Raw genomic sequence first — 20023 nt, 5'->3', positions numbered from 1 at the left:
CTTAAACATATCAGAGAAGGTTGTTGGGAATTTGAAGAAATTGTTCCAGAGAAGAAAAAGAAATAGAACTAAGGCAGAGAAACCTCAACTGGTGATTGGGCATTAGGGAAACAAGGGGTGGGGGGTGATGTTTTTCAAATGGAGAAAGACTATTTTTGAGAAGGCCTTCAGACAAGTCATGGCATTAGCAAAAGCCTAGGGTAGAAAGCCCATGGGCATTGGCCAACCCTGGGGATATGATCTTCCTCATTATGAATGTTCTCTTCTTCCTTTCTGATCTCCACTGGGTCTCATTCTTTTTTCACAATAATTGGTAAAATAATTTTAGAGAAGATTTGGATAGGCAAGAGCAGTTTAAAATAAGGCTGGTCCCTTCTGGTATGTATCGTTCAAGGTTGGGGAGAGAAGATGAGAGGAACAGTTTGATAGATTTAAACCCTGACACTGGTTCTGTAAAACCATTGAAAGGTTGTTGCTGAACGATAAGATGCCAGGATTCTTGGCCTCCGGAGGAGACGAATTCAATCCGGGGCCACAGATGAGGCTGGATCGCTCAGAGCTTTTGTGTAATAAAGTTTTATTAAAGTATAAAGGAGATAGAGAAAGCTTCTGACATAGGCATCAGAAGGGGGCAAAAGAGTACCCGCCTCCTAGTCTTTAGTTGTAAATTATATAGTCACTCACAGTCTGTTAATGAAAAGAAAGGAATGTCTTAGAATTTAGAATGGCACCAGATAATTCATCCCTGGCCATAAAACGATTGACTTGAATCTTGTAGAAGGGCAGATTACCAACAAATAGTTTCATTTACATAGATTAGGGGAATAATATCTGAGTAAGTAGGTTAGGCCATTTGGCAGAACTTACAGAGTCTGGGGTAAATTAACATATCTTAAGACAACATTTCCATAAGAAAAAGAAATGTATTGGTTAACTCAAGGTTTGAGAGTAGTTAGCTTCAGGTGAAACCAGGTGTCATGGCAACACAGCATTTTAAGAGAAACCTCCTTTTAAATTTGTATAGAGAAGAAAAAATATCGCTTGTTTGTTTCCTCCTGCCGCTTAAGAGAGATAAAAATGTCTGGCACTTGCAGCCTATTTCCTCCGTTTGGAGACCCCTGGCCTTCCTGCCTGTTACCCTCTCACCATTGGTGAGGGTCAGGGGTCTCCAATGATAGCCTCTCAAATGCTGTCAGGGGTCTCCGCTGATAGACTCTCAAATGCTGTCTCCACAGCAAAGACCTACCTTTAGGTAGAGAATAAATCTCCTAGTGCGAGATTTATTCTCATAGCTTGCTGCTTCTACCTTTTATTGTTTCACTTAATCCACATATGCCAGGCTTTAGCAAAATGTGAACCATGAACTTCCAGATGTTCAAGCTGGTTTTAGAAAAGGCAGAGGAACCAGAGATCATATTGCCAACTTCTGCTGGATCATTGAAAAAGCAAGAGAGTTCCAGAAAAACATCTGTTTCTGCTTTATGACTATGCCAAAGCCTTTGACTCTGTGGATCACAATAAGCTGTGGAAGATTCTGAAAGGGATGGGAATACCAGACCACCTGACCTGCCTCTTGAGAAACCTGTATGCAGGTCAGGAAGCAACAGTTAGAACTGGACATGGAACAACTGACTAGTTCCAAATAGGAAAAAATAGGAAAAGGAGTACGTCAAGGCTGTATATTGTCACCCTGCCTATCTAACTTACATGCAGAGTACATCATGAGTAATGCTAGGCTGGATGAAACACAAGCTGGAATCAAGATTGCTGGGAGAAGTATCAATAATCTCAGATATGCAGATGACACCACCCTTATGGCAGAAAGTGAAGAAGAACTAAAGAGCCTCTTGATGAAAGTGAAAGAGGAGAGTGAAAAAGCTGGCTTAAAGCTAAACATTCAGAAAACCAAGATCATGGCATCTAGTCCCATCACTTCGTGGCAAATGATGGGGAAACAGTGTCTGACTTTATTTTTTCGGGCTCCAAAATCACTGCAGATGGTTACTGCAGCCATGAAATTAAAAGATATTTACTCCTTGGAAGGAACATTATGACCAACCTAGACAGCATATTAAAAAGCAGAGGCATTACTTTGCCAACAAAGGTCCATCTAGTCAAAGCTATGGTTTTTCCAGTAGTCATGTATGGATGTGAGAGTTGGACTATAAAGAAAGCTGAGTGCCAAAGAATTGATGCTTTTGAACTGTGGTGTTGGAGAAGACTCTCGAGAGTCCCTTGGACTGCAAGGAGATCCAACCAGTCCATCCTAAAGGAGATCAGTCCTGGATGTTCATTGGAACGACTGATGTTGAAGCTGAAACTCCAATACTTTGGCCACCTGATGCAAAGAGCTGACTCACTGGAAAAGGCCCTGATGCTGGGAGGGATTGTGGGCAGGAGGAGAAGGGACGACAGAGGATGAGATGGTTGGATGCCATCACCGACTCAATGGACATGAGTTTGGGTAGGCTCCAGGAGTTGGTGATGGACAGGAAGGCCTGGCGTGCTGCAGTCCATGGGGTCTTAAAGAGTCGGACATGACTGAGTGACTGAACTGAAACTGAACTGGACTGAATCCACATATGATTCCTGACAGCAGGGTTTTATACTGCCGTGATCCTAGCTGGAGCCCTGCTGGGTATACTGACATGTGGCCCTTGGCCACATCTCAAGGAGAATTTCAGTATACCCTTTTTTATACAGAGCCAAAGGTTTCCCTAGTGGCTCAGATGGTAAAGAATCTGCCTGCAATGCGGGAGACCTGGGTTCAATGCCTGGGTCAGGAAGATACCTTGGAGAAGGTTCTGGCTCTCAATCCAGTATTCTTGCCTGGAGGATCCCAAGGACAGAAGAACCTGGTGGGCTACAGTCCACGGGGTTGCAAAGAGTTGGAGATGACTGAGCAACTAAGCACACATACAGAGCTAAGCAAGGTAGTCAAAAGCCAACAGCATTTGTTAACATGGGTAACATAAGTATTTTCCATTTTCTCCTTTGTTGTGAACTAAAATGGATGGGATGGGTGAATTTAATTCACATGACCATTATATCTACTACTGTGGGAAATAATCCTTTAGAAGAAATGGGATAGCCCTTATAATCAACAAAAGAGTCCAAAATGCAGTACTTGGGTGCAATCTCAAAAATGACAAAATGACCTCAGTTTGTTTGCAAGGGAAACTATTCAACATCACAGTAATCCAAGTTTGTGTCCCAACCACTAATGCTGAAGAAGCTGAACAGTTCTATAAAGACCTACAAGACTTTCTAGAACCAACATCCAAAAACAGATGTCTTTTCATAATAGGGATTGAAATGTAAAAGTAGGAAGTAAAGAGATATCTGGTCAACAGGCAAGTTTGGCCGTGGAGTACAAAATGAAGCAGGGCAAAGGTTAACAGAGTTTTGCTAAGAGAACTCACTGGTCATAGCAAACACCCTCTTCCAGCAACACAAAAGATGACTCTACACATGTACATTACCAGATGGTCAATACAGAAATCAGACTGATTATATTCTTTGCAGCTAAAGATGGAGAAGCTCTATACAGTTAGCAAAACCAAGACCTGGAGCTGACTGTGGCTCAGATCATGAGCTCCTTATTGCAAAATTCAAGCTTAAATTTTCTGCTTTGTCCTTTAGAATTTTCACTATGTATGCACAGTGGTTAGAAATAGGTATATGTGAAAGACTGATGATGTAAAATTTAAAGACTACAGTAGAAACTATAGGAGGTTCATTCCATGTTCTATATATTAAATGACTCAGTGAATGAAGATTATTAGTTTTCTTAATATAAGAATAGTATGTTCTTTTAATCATGATTTTTTGATGAAATAATTGTACTGATAATAAATTTTAAAATTTAGAGTGGAAATAAAATGTGCTTAAATCAGTGTTCTTGCTTTTTTAAAGAATGACCTATTTTGCACATGGAGCTGTTTGAGACTAGCCTCTTGAAAACATGAAGGGCACTCGAATTTGTTATCTTTGTTCTTTGATTAGTACATACTTTTCTTTTCTTTTTTTTTTTTTTTCAGAATGTCAACAAAACAGCTGCAACTTTTTTTCTTTTTCTTTTGCAATTACAGAGTGGTATTCAGTTAACAGAACAACAATTATTCGTATAAGCTGCATCAGAGAGAACTGAAGATGAAAAAACTACCATTCCCATATATAACTAATTTGCGCTGTGCACCAACAAGAACCTGCTTTAAATTTCCATGCTGATTTACAACCGCCATACTGTACCAGGCAAGGTTAGTGGCTATTGAAAATACCACCAGGACAGGGCTATCTAAAGACACATTCGGTAGTGTGTTAACTATACAAAAAAAGACACTGTACAGTTTAAAAACAAATCTTACACAGCCTTACATTTCAATTTTTTTTCTTTAAAAGGAGTGAGTTGTGTACAGGGGGGTTAAATGCTTTATAGACAAGAAAAAAAAAACTGCGCTAGAACCAACTTATTCATCATCATCTTCTTCCTCCTCATCCTCTTCATCTTCTTCCTCCTCCTCATTCTCTTCATCTTCCTCATCTTCCTCCTCTTCCTTCTTTTTCTTGCTTTTTCGGCCTTAACAACTCCCTTTTTTGCTGCACCAGGCTTCCCTTTAGCTCGGTATGCAGCAATATCCTTTTGATACTTTTCCTTCAGCTTAGCAGCCTTCTTCTCATAAGGCTGCTTGTCATCCGCAGCAGTGTTATTCCACATCTCTCCCAGTTTCTTTGCAACATCACCAATGGACAGGCCAGGATGTTCGCCTTTGATTTTTGGATGATACTCAGAACAAAACAAGAAAAAGGCCGAAGGAGGCCTCTTGGGTGCATTGGGATCCTTGAACTTCTTTTTTGTTTCCCCTTTAGGAGGGATGTAAGTTTTCATTTCTCTTTCATAACGGGCCTTGTCCGCCTTTGCCATGTCTTCAAATTTTCCTTTCTCTTTAGCAGACATGGTCTTCCACCTCTCTGAGCACTTCTTAGAAAACTCTGAGAAGTTGACTGAAGCATCCGGGTGCTTCTTCTTGTGCTCCTCCCGGCAAGTTTGCATAAAGAATGCATATGATGACATTTTGCCTCTCGGCTTCTTAGGATCTCCTTTGCCCATGTTTAATTATTTATCCTCCACAAGGCACAGAGTCGCCCAGTGCCCGTCCGGCTCTCACTTGCCCCGGCGCTGTCTCTATGGAGCTCAATGTACTGCAATGATTAGTACATACTTTTCTTTAGGAAATAGGATCTGCAAGTGTATTTTTCTTTTTGCCCTAGAGATTTCACTCATCTTTTTTGTATTATCCTACAGGGTTAGGTGATTAGGTACACTTATTTTATGTTTCTTTTCTGAATGGATTTAAATTCCTTTACTTAGAAGGCATCCCTTCAGGGAATGAAGAGGGCTTATCTTTGTTGGCCATGTGGATTCCTGTGAACTCTCTCATCCAAGATGAAAGCAATTTGCATTCCAGTAATACTGAGCTATCTTGTGTTTCCCCCCAAATTGGTAATTTTTCAGCGGCTTTTTCATCTGTCTGGGATGTTCTTTTAAAGCTGTTAAACACTTTTGTTCATTCTTTAAAACCATCTTTATGAATCAATTATGACTGAAGCTTTTTCTATCCATCTTCACCTCTCTCACCCCTACCCCATAATCCTAGTCTAGAGTTTATCACAGCTTCTTCTCTAGTATCTTCTTCACACCACAGATACAGCTTTCTTATTATGTTAATTGTGTTGTAGTTTGGCCATAATGATAGCTCTTCTGATTATACTTGACTTTCTAGGACTAAAGTTGTTGATCTTTCCAACCTCTATAAGCTTTACCTTGGGTCTCCATATAAGTTTCCTTAATAATGTTACACATGATAACAACAACTTATACTTATTAAGTGCTTACTACAATATTTTATCAACAAGGTGCACATATTTTTCTTCCAAATTGGCTCAGATGGTAAAGAATCTGCCTGAAATGCAGGAGATCTAGGTTAGATCTCTGGGTTGGGAAGATCTGTTGGAGAAGGGAATGGCTACCCACTCCCTTGCCTGGAGAATCCCATGGACAGAGGAGCCTGGTGGGCTACAGTCCATGGGGTCACAAAGGATTGGATACGACTGACTGATTAACACTTTCACTTTCATTTTTTGATGAAATACAAACTATGTCAGGCACTGTACTGATTTCTTAATATTATATTTCTTTAACAATCTAATTAAGGTAAATACTATTAATATTTGGTTTATGAATGAGGAAACAGAGACTTGAAGGGATTAAAAAAACTGGTTCAAGGTACATAGCTACTAAGAGGCAGAGCAAAGACTGAAACTTCAGTGTGTATGTCTTCATTACCCATGATCTTAATCATTCTGCTGGGGAAAAGTGGGAAGAATGGAAGAAAACTGACATTTTGAGGACTTTCTATCATGTGGCATCCTGTTCTAGTACATCTCTGTGTACTACTTCTTATCTTGGTCTCACAAAAACTTTGAGGCTGACATTATAGTCTTTATACTATAGACAAGGAAACTGAGGCTCAAATTAGTTAGGTTGTTTGAAGTCATGCCTAGTGGATGGTAAGAATTTGCCTGCCATTGCAGGAGATGTAAGAGACATTGGTTTGATCCCTGGGTCAGGAAGATGCCCTGGAGAAGGGCATGGCAACCGACTCCAGTATTCTTGCCTGGAGAAGCCCATGGACAGAGGAGTCATGTAACTGGGGAGTGCTCTAGTCAGGATTTGAACTCAGGGCTGGTGGATTCTCTAGTCATTTTCACCAGAATTTTAGCAGTGCCCTTTCAGTTTAAGAGACACTGAACACTGATATAGGCAATATGAGCCAAACAAATATAAAAATCCAGTTCTCTGATGGCAAATTAAGTAGTATCTAAGGCTATGGTTTTTCCAGTGGTCATGTATGGATGTGACAGTTGGGCTGTGAAGAAAGCTGAGCACCGAAAAATTGATGCTTTTGAACTGTGGTGTTGGAGAAGACTCTTGAGAGTCCCTTGGACTGCAAGGAGATCCAACCAGTCCATCTTAAAGGAGATCAGTCCAGGGTGTTCATTGGAAGGACTGATGCTGAAATTGAAACTCCAGTACTTTGGCCACCTCATGCGAAGAGTTGACTCATTGGAAAAGACTCTGATGCTGGGAGGGATTGTGGGCAGAAGGAGAAGAGGATGACATGGCTGGATGGCATCACTGAGTCAATGGACATGAATTTGAGTAAACTCCAGGAGGTGGTGACGGACAGGTGATTCATGGTGTCGCAAAGAGTCGGACACAACTGAGCGACTGAACTGACTGACTGACCGAAGAGTGTATTAGACTCTAGACTTTGCTTAAAGATAAAAAAAGTACCAGTGATGACTCCGCTGATATGTACTGGGAAATAGTCTCAGGGTGTTTTCTTGACCTGGGTAGCAAAGATAATGTCCTTTAGCCTCCACTGCCTCATCCTGTACCTCTGAATATTCCAGGTGATACAAGGGTTCCAATTAACTGGACCCAGCCCTATGGCTTTGTGTATTAAAGGACATTGAACTGGCACCACAAACAATGCTTAACTTATATTCCATTTGTTAAACTGACTTGTGGCCTTACTGATTTAGCCTGGGTTAGACCATTAACCCCTTAGACACTCCATTATGCCGGATGCCTATCATATGCATTTATTTTGTCTTTCATAAAGAAATACCTCCCCCCCAACCCTTAAAGGAAAAAGCAAGATAGTCTTACAAACTAATCTTAATGAGCTCACTGTAAGAATTTAAATACACATTCTTTAGGTATATTCAGCTCTTTCAAAGAGTATAGCGTGTGAATATGCCAATGTTTTCTTTTTTCTCTTGGGCAAATTTTGATTTGTAGCTAGAGTTAGTGAATTTAAGTGCAGTATTCCAGAACAGTGTTCCTTAATATGTATTCTACCACATATTAGCTCTAAGAGTTGACCTTTGAAAAATGGGTCCCATGGTCAAATAAATCTAGGAAATGTAGGAAATCTATTCCTCTCTCATAGAGTTTAACCGTTAGTGTATTAAAGGCTCTAGGTCTAGTTGTAAAGAACTTGTTTCTTTTTCTTTTCTTTTTGGTAAGCTTGTTATCAATTCAAGGAATTAGTATTTCCTTAACACACTTGAGGATACACCATCTCTGGCAGAGGCTGTTTGTTCCCTGTATGCATTCTCTTTTCGTTTTAGTAAGAGATTCTCTGAATTTTAGCTGGGCACACAGCTTTCCAGCTAAACACTACATTTTCTAGCTTCTTTATAACCAGTTGCAGCTGTGTGAATGATTTTTTTGCCAGTAGAATGTGAGCAAAAGTGATGTAGGCTACTTGTGTGTTGCTCCTTTAAAAGGAAGTTGCTTGCCCTCTGCTTTCTGTCTTTCCCCATTCTTGCTGGCTGGAACACTCAATTGTTGGTGACTCAGTTCTGACTATCTGGCTAAGACACCCCTTCAGGGGATGCCAAATGAAGATACAAGGAATTTGGGTCCCAGATGGTTTTGTGGACTAGCTATCTATATCTGAATTGTTTCAAGGAAGATAAATAAAATTCCATTTGTTTGAACCACTTTATTTGGGTATCTTTGTTATAGCTGCTTAATCTAAACTGTCACTAATCACTGTCTTAGAATTCTCTAAGAATTTTATGCTTGAGTTAGTATAAACTTCCTGAATTCTACTGGCTTTTCTTAATAAATGTTTTAAATAATAAATTCCTAAAAGCTTTAGAGGAAGCTAAAAATTTAGGTGAAGTAACATTTAGAATGAAACTAAGCTGTAGACTTAACATTAAAATACAGATGAACACTCAAATAATGAAATATTTGCTCAGACTGAGTCAGGTTAAAGACTGGACTTTCTCATGAAAGAAGATGAGGTTTTAAATGACTCATGTTATACATAGTATCACTAATTTTTCTTAGTGTGTTTATACATAAATGTCTCAAGCTACTGAAATAAATGAATGATTCATATTAGCCTCAAAAAGAAAGCCTTTGGGGTTTTCTCTGTCTGCTCTGCATTTTAACTTGTCATTATTTAAAGGCTTATTCAAGACTTTTAATAGCAGACACACTGGCAACAGTGTCAATTCTGACCTCAGTCAAACATAATAGGAGAGAGCAAATTGTGTTTTCCTCGGAAAAGAAAACCACAGCATACTTTCCTCCTGGAATAATTTGATTTCCTTTCACTGTAGAAAGTCCAGAGAAAATGACTGCAATTCTACCATAAGCTTCCACAAGTTGAAGCTGAATGTCTGTGATTTTACTTCCCAAGATGACTGTTATACACTAATGCTTGGGTTTCCATTTTAGAGCCCCTGATTACTAGATGTGCTGCAAGATCTAAATGTAACTAAGCACGCTTAGCTTGGCTCTGCTTTGGGGCAATGGCAACCTGCCGGCTTCTGTGATGAATGCGTCTAGAGTTTTAGCCCTGAAAACTCCAATCTCCAAGGAATTGTCAATTTTGTCTCTGATGTTTATGAAGGACATCTGTGTAATGTCTGACCATGGCCTAAGTCTCTCTATCTCCACATCCATCACGGTACCTGTGTTTATCTGCAAGTCCAGCAATGGGAAGGAGCAGCTTACTAATTGGAAACTCTAACAGGCTTTGATTTTTTCACTGCAACATATGTGAAGTAGTATGAGATTTGATTGGTGTCTAAAAATCTTTATTTAATTTACTACCCAGAAGCAGATCAAATTTCAGATTCCCTTTGCTGGTATTAGTGTCAAGATAAATCTTCTAGAAGAGTGTACAGGAATTCTAAAGAAAAAGTGAAACCAATAGCTTTTTAGATTTTCCTTGCTTTATACTGGGTTTCCTAGGAATGGAAAAGAATTATTTCTTGGGATAAAGTTAAAAACTACTTGTGCAGAAGGAAAAACAGAAAAAGGAATCATGATAGTTCATACTTTTAGACTTAAGGCTAATTTTGATCCATTTCACATCCTATATTTTTTTAAAAAAAGAATATAATATAGTTCTTTGCAGGTCAGTTCATCTCTGGAAAATTCTCACACAGTTACCAATGAAACCCAAAGTTACATGTTGGGGTAAAGTATTTCTTGAAAGATTAACATAGATTCACTATCAACAAAACAAAATAACCTTATCCTCTACCTCATAACATCTTCTGAGAAGAGATTTGTGAGTCTTTTGGGTGTATATGCTATGAAAAGGCAAAATGGTAGTAAATAAATGATGTAAAGGGAAAAGGTTTCCATAGGGCCCCTTTATAAAAGAAAACAGATTCAAGAGTTCTACATAACATTCATGATAGAGCATGTGCTTCTGCCTAGACTGCTAACTTTTCTTTTTCTTCATTCTTATTTCCCTATTTTCCTCATTATTTCTAAATAGAAACTTCTAATCTTATTCTTTTCTGGAAATGAGTTCTCAACCCACTTCAGACCATAGAATTCCAAGGAACATGGGTCATGCTTGGAAGATTTCTTGGTGAAGAGCCTTAAGTGCAAGACCACCTGTGAATAGACACTTGACAAATAGGTTTTTGATCATGATGTCTCTTAGATTTTAGCAATAAACTGTTTCAGTGGAACTGAAACTGTTTCAGGCTGCAACTCATTGCTAAATAAACTAGACAGTTGCCTCAAATTCTTTCTGAAATGAAGTGAGACTTACTCACTAAATAAAATAAGAGATCCACTCATCAAGGCAACAAATATTCATTCCTCAACACAGCTTCAACAGAGCATGTTGCTAGACTTGTATCATTACAAGGCAGAAACCAGTGGGCACAAATGAGGTCAACTTAATTCCAACAACTCGAATTTTACAAACTGGTGAGAGCCTTAGCCTTCTGAAAACTCCCTGCCAAGTATATTTTTTGGGTATCTCTTGGGGGTATCTCTTATGCATTCTGAGATAGCCCTTCTCCTCAGTGATGTCCTCTTTCTAAGAAAATAACTGAGAGTGGCTGCTGATTGCTTTCGCTATACTTCTGGAACTCCCAAAGCTGCAAATTGAGGGACCATGTAGAGTGGCATGCCCTGCAATTGACCCTGGCCCAGAAACAAGTTGTGTTCTGCACAGAATATACCTTGTCAGCAGGCACACAGAGAGGGTGTTAGAAAGTGTCTCCTAAGTCCCTTTGGGAAAACAGTTTTGTTGTTGTTGTTTGTTTGTTTGTTTGTTTTTTCCACTTTTGCCTATAGCATCTCTCTCTCCTTACAGCTCAAACACAAGACTATGAGTCCTGAGTGGGATAGCCACCATACCATTCCCTTAAAATCCCAGATGTCTTCCATGGTGTGCCTTGCAAAGCCCTACTCTCTGCAGTCACTCTACACCCCTTGACAGATCAATCTTCATAAATAGGCAACTGGGGGCTTCCAATACCTCGTCAGACATGCCCAGACATGTCTGAATCCCAGCAGAGGAAACAGCTTAGGCTAAAACCAAAGTATCTGTACACCCTTAACAAAAATTCACACAAAATACTACAAAACATAAAGTCTTTCAGTGGAAAATGTCTCATATTAATTTGGTTCATGCATGCATGCTTCATTTATAATCTAAATAAATTCCTAGGCCCCATATGGTCCAGTTTTGGCATAGTACGGCATTAAAGAAACATTAAAGTTTAGCAACCAAAGGTGGTTAAAAAGTAATTCCCACATTTATTTGGCCTCCTTAAGAATATTAAATGAACAACAAGTTCATAACCCTTCGTTATGAATCTTCCTAGAGGCTTTCTTTGTTCTTTCTTATTCTCTAATGTCCCTTTGTACTGCTGGTGCCTCTCTTTGTGCTAAGTTCCCAATATTTCTCCCCAAACATGCCTCTATGTCTCTTACTCTGTCTTTTCATCTTTCCAGTTTAGTTCTCTCTCGAAATCTGAGACTTTTTGGCGAAACTGAACACAATGGGTCAAGTTGCAGGGAAGCTAGCAGACCAAGACAATTTTTAGTGAGTAGAAAAGGTAGGGATGAGTCAATAATTTTTCTATCTATTACACATTCTTCTGACATTTGTTGAGTATATACATGGCAGGCATTGCAGAGGCACTGAGGACATAAACGGATAGGATATTATCTCCAACGTCAGGAAACTCAAGTCCAGTAGAAGGCAGAGGCATACTAGACAAATGATCATAATCAGTGGGGCAGCTTTAAGAATGGAGTTAAACGTTAGGCCATGTATGTCACCAAACATAGGTAGGTCAATAAAAGCTTCACAGAGAAAAAGGCCTTGTTCTTTAAAGAAAAGTTGTAGTTTTTCAAGTGAGTGATTTCCTAAGGAAGAAATCCAGCAGTAATCCTAGAGTCTTCCCATTCCTTTAGCCTCTACAAATACTTCTCTTAAAAGTTCTTGTTGAACTATAGTTGATTTATAATATTGATTTAGTTTCAATGTGCAGCAAAGTGAATCAACTATACATATACATATATCCTTTCTTTTCTTGATTTTTTTTTTTTTCCCATCTAGGCCATTACTGATGAGTGGAGTTCCAGCATAAGGAACTATATGCTATAGTTCCTATAAGCATAAGGCCATTACAGGCGAGTGGAGTTCCTTATGCTATATAATACATTAGTTATATATTTTATATATAGTAGTACGTACATGTCATTCCCAATATCCCAATTTATCTGTCTCATCCTACCTCCCTTTACCCTATGGTAATTGTAAGTTTGTTTTCTATATCTGTACCCATTTTTTAGATTCCACATATAAGCAAAAGCTTCCCTGGTGGCTCAGATGGTAAAGAATCTGCTTGCAATGTAGGAGACCTGTGTTTGATCCCTGGGTCAGGAAGATCCTCTGGGGAAGGAAATGGCAGCCCACTCCAGTATTCTTGCCTGGAGAATTCCACGGACAAAGGAGCCTGCAAGACTACAATCCATGGGGTCACAAAGAGTCGGACACGACTAAGCAACTATCACTCACATATAAGCAATATCATATGATATTTGTCTTTCTCTTTCTGACTCACTTCACTTAGAATGACAGTCTCTAAGTCCGTCCATGTTGCTGCAAATGGCATTATTTCATTTTTTTAAATAGCTGAGTAACATTCTATTATATATATGTACTACAGCTTCTCCATTTCTATTAAACAATGGACATTTAGGTTGCTTCCATATCGTGGCTATTGTGAATAGTGCTGCAATGAACATTGGGGTACATATATCTTTTCGAATTATGCTTTTCTCTGGATATATGCCCAGGAATAGGATTGCTGGATCATATGGTAGCTGTATTTTTAGTTTTAAAAGGAAACTCCATACTACAAATCTTTTAGTTCTTATGGTCCATTGAATCTATCACTTTAACATCTCTTTTATCCATCTCTTCCTGCCGATCCACATTGCCTTGTTTATATTAGCATGGTTTTCACTTTGAAAGCCTCCAACTGGCTTTTTATTTATACTCTTTTGAAAAGAAGCACTTTTTGAAAATATCTATCGTATCACCTGCAGTCTAGATAAGTAGTTTTCATTTTTTTTTTTTGGTCTCAAGTCTACTTTATACTCTCAAAAAACTATTGAGGACCCCAGAAAGTTTTCTTTATGTGGGTGGTAGAAATATTTAATATACTAAAAATTAACACTGAGAAACTTTAAATTAAAAATTTATAAATAAAAGTAATCTCATTTCATGTTAAGTATACATTTTTATGAAAAATAAATTTTATAAAACAAAATAAAATTTAGTGAGCAGAGTGGCATTGCTTTTTATTTTTTTGCAAGTCTCTGTAATGTTGGTAGAGACTCTTCTTAATGGAAGACAGATGAATTCACACATCTATTTCTACATTCAATCTATTGTGAGGTCAATCTATTTCTACATTCAATTTATAGTCTTTGTAAGCCTCCACTGTACACTCATAGAAAATGAGAGTGAACAATATAATAATGGAAATATTTTTGACCTTGAAAACCTTCTAAAACAGTCTTGGGGACCCCAGGATTTCTTCGGCCACACTTTTGAGAACTGTTAGTACAGATCTTTATAAAGTAGAAATTTGTTTATGTCTCTCCCTTGCTTAAAATCCTTCAATAGCTTTCTTTTGCCTACAGAATAAAGTAAACGCTGCAGTGGGAAGACATTAAGATAACTCTGAGAGTTTAAGCTTAGCTAATTGGATAAAGAAAATAGAAAATAAGAAAAAGAGAAGCATATTTTTACAGCAATGAAGTTAATGAATTTTTTTTTCCACCATGACTTTTGAGGTAAGTACCAGTTAACTACTGTGCATAACACACTACTGAAAAACAAAAAAAACCAAACACAAAATCTGTAGGGGCTTAAAACAGCATTTGTTATACAACACCAAAGATGTGGTCTGTGAAAGAAAGAATTGATAAGCTGGACTTCATTAAAATTGGAAACTTCTGCTCTGTGAAAGAAAATAACAAGAGAATTAGAAGATAAGCCACAAAGCAGAAGAAAATATTTGCAAAAGATATATCTGAGAAAGGACTGCCATCCAAAATACAAAAGAACTTTTAAAACTCAACAATAAGAAAACAAACAACCTGTTTCAAAATTGGGCCAAAGACTTGAGCAGACATGTCACCAAAGAGGGTATAGAGATGGCAAATAGCATATGAAAGAATGTTCTACATCCTGTGTTAACAGGGAAATGCATATTAACAACATGTGATATCTCTACACACCTTTTAGAATGTCAGATGCAGAACACTGACAACACCAAACAACAGGAACTCTCATTCACTGCTGGTGGGAATACAAAATGCTGCAGCCACTTTGGATGGCATTTTGGCAGTTTCTTACAAACTAAAATGCTATTACCATATGATCCAGCAGTCATACACCTTGGTATTTGTTTAATCAAAGGAGTTTAAAACTTATGTCCACACAAAAACCTACACAAGGATATTCATAGCAGCTTTACTCATAATTGTCAAAACTTGGAAGTAATCAAGATGTCCTCCAGTGGGTAAACTGATAAATAAACCATGTTATATCTAGACAAGGGAATATTATTCACTCTAAAAAGTAACAAGCTATCAAGCCATGAAAAGACATGGAGACGTGGAGGAGGGACTTCCCTGGTGGTCTAATGGCTAAGACTCTGGGTTCCTAATGCAGAGGGCCTGGGTTTGACCCCTGATTGGGGAACTAGACCCCACACACAGCAGCTAAGAGTTTGCATGCCACAACTAAAGACCCTGTGAACTGCAATTAAAAAGATCCCACAACTGAAAAAAAAAAGTCATGGAAGGAACTTAAATGTGTATTACTAAGTGAAAGAAGCCAAGGAGAGGCTATATTCTGTATGATTCCAACTGCATGACATTCTGGAAAAGGTAAAACTAGGGAGATAATAAAAAAGTCAATTGTTGCCAAGGGTGTATGTTTGTGGGGGGGGGGGGGTGGTGGGGATGGATAAGCAGAGCACAGGGGATTTTTAGGGTGGTGAAAAATACTCTGTATGATATTGTAATGAAGGCTATCTGTCATTATACATTAACCTATGTACATGAAACCCATAGAAAGTTCAGCCCAAGAATGAAACTTAATATAAATGATAGATTTAGAGTGATTACAATGGTCAATGCAGGTTCATCAGTTATAGCAAATGTACCACTCTGGTGAGTGATGTTGATAATGGGGGAGGTTAGGTAATTGTGTGGGAAGTGGGTATTTGGGAAATCTCTGTATCATCCTCTTGACTTTGTTTTAAATCTAAAACTTCTATAAGAATTAAAAAAAAAATTTAAACCCAGCATTTGTTTATTATTTCTCACAGGACTACAGATTGATTGGACCAACGTAGGTGGTGAATGGAGGATGGTGGACCCATAGGACGGAGAGCATTTCACCTGGCCTATTGTTTTGTCAAACATTCTAGTGTGCTTCCTGCTCAGTCTTTGCTTTTTCATGAAGAAAGTGCCTCTTGCACTGGTAACGGTCAGGATACATCACATCGGAGTTGCTCTTTGCCAGTGGGTGGAGGGTCTGAAGACTCCAGCAGTCTCCTGCTACTGTGTGGAGAGCTTGGAGAGCCTGGGCTTGGGTTGCCTTCTGCCACTGGGAGGAGGATTGGGAGGTATTCTATCTGATTTTTAATGTTCCTTTTCTATGTTCTTACAATGTCCCATACTGGTATTCATAACACTACATATTAATCACTGACTTTCTCAGGCAGAGACTATACCCCCAAAGTTCACCACACTGCTTAGCATGTCATAGGCACTCAGTAACTGTTTGGGAAATGAATGGATGGTGAAATTTGATATTATGCAAAGGAGGTTGATCATAGGAAATCATTATAAATTTTTAAGCTAAATTATGTCACAAGAAGAGCTGCGTTTTAGGAAGATTTTACCATTATTATGGATATACTTTTAAATACACTCCTCTACATGAGTGACAACTACTACTTTTTTTTTCTTCCTCTTGAAAGACTTCCATGACAATTGGTGTTTTTCATGTACTTCAGCACAATAATATATTTTGGGCAGTAAATCCACAGACAAGCAAATTTGTGAAGGTACTGAATTAATGAAAATCAGTGAACTATTATTTACATCTCCCCAGTAAGTGTGCTAAACATGCAAGCTGATGATGATCAGGCCATACATGACAACAGAACTCTGATCTGGAAGCCCTGGAAGCCAAACCACATCTCTGCAGAATACTTCTGGCCCAGAAGTATCAGGACTTGGTCAATGACTGCCAATTTTCCTATTTTTGCCATTACTTTCAAATCAGGACTGAACAGAGAAAGTCAAATATGCCCTCCAAACCAATCACATAATATGCCCTGCGTCTAGGTAGCTCACCTCCAGCTTTCCAACAGCCTCCAATCAGAGCACACCTGAAGCCTTTACTTTTTCTTTCACTATAAAGCTTTCCCACCCTTCTGCCTGCCTTGAGTTTTTGCCAAACACAAGAGATGATGAGATGACATAGCAAGCTCTGAATAAATAGCCTGTTTATTCTCTTTTCAGTGATCTTCATTTACCTCCACGTCAGTAAATAGAGCAGTCCATGAGAGGTTGAACTAGGATACATGAGGTTGAATACCACAAACATTCTGAACAATGAGGCCAGTCTGGAAACCTTGGGAAGCTGTTTTATCTCAGTTGATTCATATACTTCAGAAGAGTTGGTGGTGAAGTGCTCTAGTGCATAAATTTTCACTCAGTTGACATGGTTCCAAATCATTTTTATAGTTGAATAAATCATTGAAAGCATTGCTTTTATTAACCTGCTATGTAATGCTCCATCCCCTGGAAGCGCTGCTTTTCAGTTTCAGGTTAGATTCTGTTACCTTGTCAGTTAATGTCGCTCAGATTTTTTTTCTTTCTTCTGTCACACTGTCACTACCCTTGTCCATGTTTTCATGATCTCATAGGCAGTAATCATTTAAATGACTCCTTTGAGTCTCTTTCCACTTGCAATAACTATACATGTTTAGCTTATGCTAATCTCCTAACTTCTATCACGTTACTAATTTCCTCAAGAACTTAATCTGTCAGCTTTATTGGCATCAGTCATGTCCAGTTAACTTTTTGGGACCACATGGACTGAAGCCTGCCAGGCTCCTCTGTCCATGGGATTTTCCATCATATGACTTCCCTAACTAACCTAGCAACCTATGTCTTCCTGCTTGCCTGTATGTTCTGGGCTCCTACCCACACCGTGTTTTCTCTACCTTTGTGCCTTTGGTCATTCTGCTGCTTCATCTGGGATGCTTTCTTTCTTCATTTGTATCTGTATTCTTGCTCAACATATCCTTTAACTCTCACTTTGTCCCTCAGGAGTCTCCTACCAGATCCGTTTCTTGTGAACTTGTTTATGCTGTGAACTATGTTTCACTGTCAGGTTCCAGTTGGTTATACGGGATGCTGCAGGAGATTTGGGAGGCGGAGGTGAAAACAGCAGCCATCATAGTTGGAAGCTATCCCTGGTGAGAGGAAGTAAAGATAGATGCCAAGATGCTAGCAGTTTATAGCGTATCGTCCTGCTCCCTCATCCTGCTTCCAGCTCTTCTTCCCAACTGCCTGCCCTACTGACCGACAGCAGCCCCAGGCTGGCCCACCACCAGATGCTCTGCTGTAAGCTCCTGGGGGTAGTAGCTTCAAAGAGTCAACGGTCTTCCACAGAGTTCTACAGCAGCCCCCTTCACAGTATAGTGGACACATTCAGCTTCGACATTCAACTACGATTGGGGAGCAGAGTACTGAAGTCCTTCCCATGCACCCACTAGGATCAACGCTTGACCACATACTCTCTGATCTTTTTCTTCCTCACTCTCACTGAACACATGAACTTAAGTTCCTTTTATCACTTTTGGGGATTCCTTACTCTATTTTCATGGTGTATATACTAGGTTCTGGATTTTGATATGTAGATTTTCAATTCAAAAGGGAAGGTAATATATATATTTTTAAAAATTCAAAACACCCTTCCATTTCATGTACCTTACAAGTGCAACTGAGAGTCAATAATTTACTATAGATTTACAAGTCTATTTGTGAACTCAAAAGCCAGGAATTTCACTGTTTTCTTTCTGTATCTGCTCTAGCCCAGGGGCATTTCATACAGGAAGTTATTGCTGCTGCCTCAGTATTAAAGGCAGAGTGCTTGAAAACTGGTTGTGGGACAACTAAAAACCTTGGTTTAATATCTTCAAATATTATCTTGATACACAGGAATAAACCTTAAAACTTCTCATGGAATGAATGGATGGTAAGTCCTTTCAGTAATGCTATTTTTTTTTTTTTTTTGCAAGTAGACTTTTGGTAAAAATTGAACAGGAGTCAATTTAAGGCTTCATTTTCTGGCAAGGAATTTAAGTTCATGTGTTCTGTGTTCCTTATTAAGAGCAGATCTAGATACTTAGAAACAAAAAAGAGCAAAAGGTAAGTTTGAAATTCTCTTGCAAAATGAGAAAATCTTAAAAGTTTTCTTGCCTTAATAGATAATCACCATAATCTTTATCTTCTAACAAAAATGCTAGTTTTTTAAGAAAAAAGAATATCCTACTTTCTATATCTTTAGTCATCATTTTCTTATTTCTTTGTATAAAGAAAGGATTGCTGGTGATAGCTGTTTTGACCTCTGACTCATACCAGCTTTAGACCTCCCAATACCTCAGACTCTTGAAACCCTTTTAAAGTGGGAGTGAAATTTGGTACGTTTGCAAAGCATGATGTTCCATATACTCTATGAACATGTAATTAAGTAAGCCATTAACCAAGACAGCAGAGTTTCAACAGCCTTGGAAAATGAAGGAAAAACATGAACATTCAGTTCTGATTTCTGCAGAACTGTTTTTCTAAGAAAAATTTTGGCTCTTCTTATATTCCTTTATGCATATCAAACAAATAGTAGTATGTGTTGCACAACATTATATATCTAATTAATGCCACCAAATTCTATACTTAATAATGGTTAAAATGGCAAATTTTATTACATATATTGTTTGACAAAAGGTTCAATATAAAGATGGCTCATCTTTTCATACAGGAATCTTGGATAAGCTTAAGAAGGTCAGTGGATTGGTGACTTACATGATGATAGAAGACAGAAGCAAGACTCTTTACTCACAGGAAAAAAAATTTTATAAAGTTCCTGGAAAAGGATTCTGTGGTACTATGTTATGAACAAACACTGATTTTTAAGTTACTTGGAGAGAAAGATTGAATTTCTTTTTCTTCATTTCCATTTTCAAGACCCTGATGTTTATGGATATTGTGGAATTCATTCACTTACTTATTCATTCTTTTATCCTTAGCAAGTGCTAGCTTTAAGAGTATAGGAAATTATTTTATTTTAGAAAAGGATACAATCACTTGAAAACTAACTCACCTGAAAAGAGCATGACATGAAAAATATGGAATCAACAATAAAATGATCTTCATGGATATGAATATGCTGAATGATCACAGACTGAGATTTCCAAAGCAAAAATTCGTCTTCTTTTTTTAATATGAAGGTTTAGGGATATGCCCCTACTGATTTTCTAAATATTTATAATGTTTGAGTTCTTCCATTTCTATTGTTAT

The 20023-nt window shown here is 38.3% G+C and overlaps 1 pseudogene; it reads right to left on the bottom strand.

Annotated features, from left to right (window-relative positions):
- Positions 1-4373: 4373 nt before the first annotated feature.
- LOC133055775 (high mobility group protein B1-like) lies at positions 4374-5125 on the bottom strand (annotated as a pseudogene).
- Positions 5126-20023: the final 14898 nt, after the last annotated feature.

Source organism: Dama dama, chromosome 5, assembly GCF_033118175.1.
Source record: "Dama dama isolate Ldn47 chromosome 5, ASM3311817v1, whole genome shotgun sequence".
NCBI lineage: Eukaryota > Metazoa > Chordata > Mammalia > Artiodactyla > Cervidae > Dama > Dama dama.
Note: the sequence above shows the minus strand (reverse complement) of the source record. Positions and strands in the feature narration are given on the sequence as shown.